The sequence below is a fragment of the Panthera uncia genome, assembly GCF_023721935.1.
Source record: "Panthera uncia isolate 11264 chromosome B2 unlocalized genomic scaffold, Puncia_PCG_1.0 HiC_scaffold_24, whole genome shotgun sequence".
NCBI classification, from domain to species: Eukaryota; Metazoa; Chordata; class Mammalia; order Carnivora; family Felidae; genus Panthera; species Panthera uncia.
In genome coordinates, this window is record NW_026057580.1 from 338,166 (window position 1) to 345,530 (window position 7,365).

Below are 7,365 nucleotides of genomic sequence, written 5' to 3' on the forward strand. Positions count from 1 at the left end.
GAAGGAAGGAAGGAAGGGAGGAAGGAAGGAAGGAAAGAAGGAAGGAAAGGAAGGAAGGAAAGAAGGAAGGAAGGAAGGAAGGAAGGAAGGAAGGGAAAAAAGAAAAAATAAATGAAGAGGGGAAGCTTCCAATGCTAACATAAAAGTACCAAAGATTGGGGCATCTGGGTGGCTCAGTCGGTTCAGCGTCTGACTCTTGATTTCGGTTCAGGTCATGATCTCACTGTTCATGAGTGCGAGCCCTGCATGGGACTCTGCACTGATAGTGTGGAGCCTGCTTGGGATTCTCTCTCTGCCTCTCTCTCACAAAAATAAACAAATTTTAAAAAGTAAATAAATAAAAATAAAAGAACCAAAGGCTTACACAAAGGTCAGCCCTAGTCTTTGATGAGGAAATGAAGAAGGGAGGAGAGAGGGGCATTCATGTACATCTCATCAGTACTGGAAATTTCTCAGAAACATGACAGGAATGTTGAATGACTTTCAAGGTCCTTGAGCAATGAGAATGCTTATGGACATGTACCAGGAACATTCCACTGAAGCTGTGGTTTAAGAACCCTTAGTAGATCCAGTTTGTGCACAAAATTTCCCCCAAAGGAACAGTAACAAGTTACCTTTTTTGGCTGCATACATATTTAGTTTATGTTTGTCATATATTTGTAGCCTACTTGATTTTCATTTCTCGTCATCTTCAACTTTGGTATTTTAATGGTATTAACTGTGTGTCCTGCATTTGGAAACACAAGTTATAACACAGCATCTCTAGGAAAGATGGGTTAGACTTGAAGCGGCCTGATGACATGTGACTGACAATAAGGAATCCACTAACGGTTCAGTCCAGCAGCACCTACGTGACAGATACGTCCCCGAGGGGGCTTTATAAAAAGTGCTGCTTGTTATTATTCATATTGGAAAATTTTTCCTAAGAGCACTTTCTATTATTTTTTTTTTAATTTTTTTTTTTAACATTTATTTATTTTTGAGACAGAGAGAGACAGAGCATGAACGGGGGAGGGTCAGAGAGAGAGGGAGACACAGAATCTGAAACAGGTTCCAGGCTCTGAGCACTCAGCACAGAGCCTGACGCGGGGCTCGAACTCACGGACCGCGAGATCGTGACCTGAGCCGAAGTCGGACGCTCAACCGACTGAGCCACCCAGGCGCCCCTCTATTATTTTTTTTTGAGAGAGAGAGAGAGAGAGCGAGTGCACGAACGAGCATGAGCGGGGGAAGGACAGATTCCACGCTGAGCGTGGGGGTCAATCTCATGACCCTAGGATCAGGACTGGAACCGAAATCAAGAGTCGGACGCTTAACCAACTGAGCCACCCAGGTGCCCCTCTATTATTTTAAGTAATAATAGTGTAACAGAGGGGGCCACTGACCACCTATATCTCTTGGACTTTTTATTGTGCCCCAGCAGGGCTATTGCAGGCTACTGGTGATATTTGGTGCCTGAAGGCTCTGGTTCCCAAGACTGTCCAAAGCCATCGTGCTGTCTTGTGTGGTGGGCCAAAAGAGCCAAAGAATTACTCCCTCGAAGCAGCCCTCAATAAAAGCTGGCCAGGAGTTAGGGAATAAACAAACACCTGGGCTCCCTCAGTGCACACGGGATAACTCGGAGGTGTTTCCTTTTGGATAATCCCTCTGTGGCAGCTGGCCTGAGAGCACACTCTTTTGTGGCTGCCTTCCCTCCTGTATCTTCTTCCCTCCCAATTGGTGTCACTTGAACTTCCCAAATTAACTACTTTCTCGCAGATCCTTGTCTTAGGGCGGTGTTTCTCAACTTTTCTTTTATTATCATCCCCTTAAGGAAACGTTTCAGACATTTTTATTTAATCACCTATGTAATCCCTGTCTATGTAATTTTAAGACCACAGATATACTACTGTATATTTGTGTGCTGGGCTTTATTATTTATTATGTATATCTGTGCTTTATCCATAAAGAGTACGGTTCTTTTTGCCCTTGAATTGCTTATAGAAGAAGAAAGTCTGAAGATTAATGAGCTAAGCATCTAGTTTAAGAAGTTAGAAAAACAAGGGGCGCTTGGGTGGCTCAGTTGGTTAAGCGTCCAACTCTTGGTTTGGGTTCAGGTCGTGATCTCATGGTTTGTGAGTTTGAGCCCCACATCAGGCTCTGTGCTAAGTGTGGAGCCTACTTGGGATTCTCTCTTTCTCTCTCTCTCTCTCTCTCTCCCTCTCTGTCCCTCCCCCATTCACTCTCTCTATGTCTCTCTCAAAAATAAATAAACTTAAAAAAAAAGAAGTTAGAAAAAGAATAGCAGAAATTGAAGGAAATACAGAGAAGAGCCAAAATCAATGACATAAACACAATACAGAGATTGAAAAACCAACAAATAGCCTTATCAGCTGATTCTTTGAAAAAATTAATAAAACTAACCAACCTCTGGCTTACTGGGTCAAGAAATAAGAGAGAAGGCAAATATAAACCATAGAAGAAACCAAGGTGCTGCACATATTAGAAAGAGAATGAGGAGATACAGTGAAGAGTTTTCTGCCAATAATTTCAAATCTAGGTGAAATGAATACGTTTCTTGAAAAATACAATTTGCCACGGAAGAAACAGAAAAACTGAGCAGTTCCATAACTATTCAAAAATTGGAGCCATAATTGAAACTTTCCCACAAATAGAACATCAGCTCCAGGGGTTTTGACAGTAAATTCTATCAAACATGTAAGGAAGAAGTAATATCATCCTGGTACAAACTCTTCCAGAATATAGGAAAAGAAGGAATTTACCCCCATCCCATGGTATGAGTCTGCATAACCTTGAAACTCAAGTCAGACATGAACTTTATGAGAAGGGAAAATTATAGGCCAATCTAACTCAAATATATTTGTGAAGATTATAACATTATAGCAGTAGACCAAATCCAGAAGTATATAAGATGATAATGTACTAGGGTTTATTCTAGAAAGACAAGGCTAGTCTGATCTGAATTAATTTAGAAAAAGGACTGATTTAATTTATCACATTAAGAGATTAAGGGAAACATTCAGACAATTATCTCAGTAGAGGTAGAATAGCCTCCTATAAAAGTCAGCATCAAATTATGAGAACGCACTTTTGGCAAAGTGGAAATAGAAGGGAACTTCCTTAACTTGTTAAAGGTACCTGCTAAAACCTATAGCAGCCGTGATACTTAATGGTGAATCATTTAGAAGATCAAGATCAAAAGAAGGATCCCTGTTGTCATCATCTCTATTCAAATTGTACTGAAAATCTTAGTTGTTGGAGTAAAACAAAGGATTAAAAAAATTTTTTTATGTTTATTTATTTTTGAGAGAGAGAGAGAGAGAGAGAGCGCGCAAGTGAGGGAGGGGCAGAGAGAGAGGGAGAGACAGAATCTGAAGCAGACTCCAGGCTCTCAGCTGTCAGCACAGAGCCCAATGTGAGGCTCCAACTCAGGAACTAGGAGGGAGATCATGACCCGAGCCGGAGTCAGATACTTAACCGATTGAGCCACCCAGGCATCCCCAATTATGAGGATTTTAAAGGATGTAGCAAAAGTTACTTTTCGTGGGTTATATGGTCATACACATAAAAACTCCAAAATAAGCAACAGAGAAATTATTAGTGGTAATAAGAGCATGACATTTTAAATATTTTTTAAGTTCATTTATTTGTTTTGAGAGAGACAGAGAGTGCAAGTGGGGGAGGGGCAGAGACAGAGAAAGGGAGAGAGAGAATCCCAAGAAGGCTATATACTGTCAGCACAGAGCCCCACGTGGGGCTCAGTCTCATGAAACTGTGAGATCATGACTGGAACGGAAACCAAGAATTGGGTGCTTAACCGACTGACCCACCCAGGTGCCCCAAGAGCAAAACATTTTTATACATCAGTTATAAGCAGGCAAGATATTATTGATGAAAAAGGAAAAGGTATGTTGTTGCCTTTATCAGATATGAAGACTTATTTAATTAAAATGTTTGATGAAACATAAGAATAAATAAAACAATTGATGGGACAGAAGAGAGAAGTCAAAAATACATCTGTGCATGTATGGAAACCTAATTTAGGACTGGGCAGTGCAGACTGTTGGGGAAAGGACAGACTATTTCATAAATGGTGTGCTGGGATTATCCACAGGGAAGAAAATTAAATCATATCCCTTCATCATACCACACACACACCACACATATATTTCGAAAATGTTAAAATCTTATTATTATTATTATTTTTTTTTGAGAGAGAGAGAGGGAGAGAGAGAGAGGGCAGGGGAGGGGAATGAGGGAGGGAGAGAGAGAATCTTAAGCAGCCTCCACGGTCAGCATGGAGCTCAACATGGGCTCAATCCCATGACTCTGGGATCATGACTTGAGCTGAAATCAAGAGTTGGACACTTAGGGGTGCCTGAGTGGCTCAGTCGGTTGAGCGTCTGACTTTGGCTCAGGTCATGATCTCACGGTTCGTGACTTCGAACGCCGTGTCGGGCTCTGGGCTGACACCTCAGAGCCTGGAGCCTGCTTCAGATTCTGTGTCTCCCTCTGTCTGCTCCTCCGCTGCTTGCACTCTGTCTCTTGCATTGTCTCAAAAATAAATAAACATTAAAAAAAAAAAAAAAAAGAGTTGGACACTTAACTGACTGAGTCACCCATGTGCCCTGAAAACATTAAAATCTTAAGAAGAGGGAAACGATTAACCTTCTAGAAGGCAATGGAGGATAATAGTATCTATGTAGGGTGCAAGGAATAATTTCTAAAACAAGCACTAACCACAAAGGAAAAAATTGGAAAATTCTACCATTAAGAACTTATATGAAGGGCGCCTCTGTGGTTCAGTTGGTTAAGTGTCCAACTTTGGCTCAGGTTGTGAACTCGCGGTTTGCGGGTTTGGGCCCCACATCGGGCTCTGCTGTCGATGTGAAGCCTGCTTTGGATCCTGTGTCTCCCTCTCTCTCTGCCCCTCCTCTGCTCGTGCTCTCTCTCTCAAAAATAAACAAACAGTAAAAAAAGATGAACACTTAAAAAAAAGAACTTATATGAAATTTTACTAATAAGAACTTATGATCTTCGAAAGATGACATAAAGAGAGCAAAAAGTCAAGTCGCAATTAGGAGAAAATAATTGTGACAGGTATAAATGCCCAATAAATATTATATAGAAAAATATAAATAAGTTCCACAAGTCAATCAGAAAAGCACCAACAAGCCCAATTTGCCCATTTTTCATTGGGCTTGTTGGTGTTTTTGTGATTGACTTGTGGAACTTACTTATATTGGCAAATAATTTATGACGAGTTACGCAAACTCATTAGTAACCAGGGATATGCAAATGAAGGCCACAATTACAATCAGAGAAACAGAAGTTAAGAAGTCTGACTCAATAGTAAGAGGAGGTGGCTCATATATTCACATCGGGAGAACAAATCAGCCCTGACTGCTTAAGGAAACCACTTTGGCATCACTGTGTTAAGGTGAGGATTCACACCCCCTCCTCTTCAACAGTTCTCTTAGGGTTATACCCCAGAGAAGCTTCGCTCAGCAGGAGACATGTACAAAATGTTCTAAGCAGCTCTGTTCATAAAAGCAACACAAGAAAAAAAAAAAGCCCCACTAAAAATCACCCATATATCTACCGACAGGAGAATGGTTCATATGTGGTATGATCTATACCACATAGATCATATGTGGTATGATCTAAACAGGCTACACTTATATGCAGCAACATGTATGATTCTTTAAAACAATTTTTTAAATGTTTTATTTATTTTTGAGAGAGAGAGAGAGAGAGAGAGAGAGAGAGAGAGAGAGAACTAGTGGGAGAGGAGTAGAGAAAGAAGGAGACACAGAATCTGCACTTGATCTTAGCCAAAAGGCCGAGAAGCAATAGGAGACACAGAATCTGAAGCAGGCTCCAGGCTCTGAGCTGTCAGCACAGAGCCCGACATGGGGCTCGACCTCAGGAACAACGAGATCATGACCTAGGCCAGAGTTGGAGGCTTAACCAACTGAGCCACCCAGGCGCCCCTACCAATGACATTTCTAATGTCTGTTTTTTCTCTTTGTTCCTTTCTAGACAATGGCCCCACTCTAGCTGAAGAGGGGAAATCTCCCCTTTTCCAAACAATGAAGTCATTCTATTTCTGGCCACCAGGGGGCATCCACAGACTAGCCCGGGGCTCCACTCTGTCCCTCCTCACGCTGTACAACTGATCAACTGAGGAGAAAGAGGCCCTTGGCTAATCGGGTTATCCCGGGGAGAACTATTTTTATATTTTTGTTTCGTGTTTCTACATTAATTTTTTTCTTCCTCTCCTTCCCTCTGATTTCTCTTGTCCACATGCGTGCTGTGTGCTGGAAAGGAGTTCCCTGAGATCGTTTCACTGTCACCCACACCCTTTTTCTCTCAGGACAGGCGTCTTCAGATTTGTGTGTGTGACGCCTGAGTCCGGTCATGCTTCTGGTTGTCTGAACATTCTCTTTTGGGGGAAAAAAAAAACCCCAAAACAAAGCCAAACTCTGGAAACTGCAGTACATTCTTTTCAATGTTTCCGATGGTGAAGTGTTGAAATTCCTTGGAGAGGCAAAGCTTGTTCAGAAGCCAAGTCTTGGTTATTAGAAGAGTGATCACTCCGGATAATGTTGTTTTCAATCCAAAATGTGGTGTGACAATAAAACAATAAGACTAATTTTCCTGTGTGTCTTAGAACCTGGCCTTGGCCACTCCCAAAATAGAGTTCAAACTTGAGTGGAACAATGGAATAGCTGTTTTGTTCTCAGGTGACTGAGCTGGAGGGAAAAAAAGTACGTCTTACAGCTTTGTTCCATATGTCCCCTCTCTGGAGAAATACTCGTTTGATTCTTAGTAATTTGGAGATCTTAAAGAGGAGCATGCGAATAGTGGATGTAGTGGATCCAATTTTCCCCACATAAGGGAAGAAAGGAGGTTCCATGTGGGAGAGCTGAGCCACTTACTACCCTGAGCTGATGGGCAGCATGGTATTAGGTGGGCACAAATTTGAGGACAGACTTGGTTTGTTCTTAAAACTCCTTGTGCTTATGCATAGACTCTTTGAGAAGGGGCAGTGCTGAGTCATCGGGAATGTGTGTTTTAGATTTTAATGGAGATAGATAAATTACGCTCCAAAAAGTCACAGCCTAAAACAGCCCCAAAACCACCCGATTAAAAAGTGGGCAAAAGTCCTGGGCCAGAGGCCTCACCAAAGAAGACATATAAACATATGAAAAGATGCTCCGCATCATATGTTATCAGGGAAATGCAAATTAAAGCCACAGTGAGATGCCAAAAATCCAGAATGCTAACACCCAAAATGCTGGCGAGGTCGTGAAGCAACGGGAACTCTCCTCCATTGCTGGTAGGAATGCAAAATGGTACAGC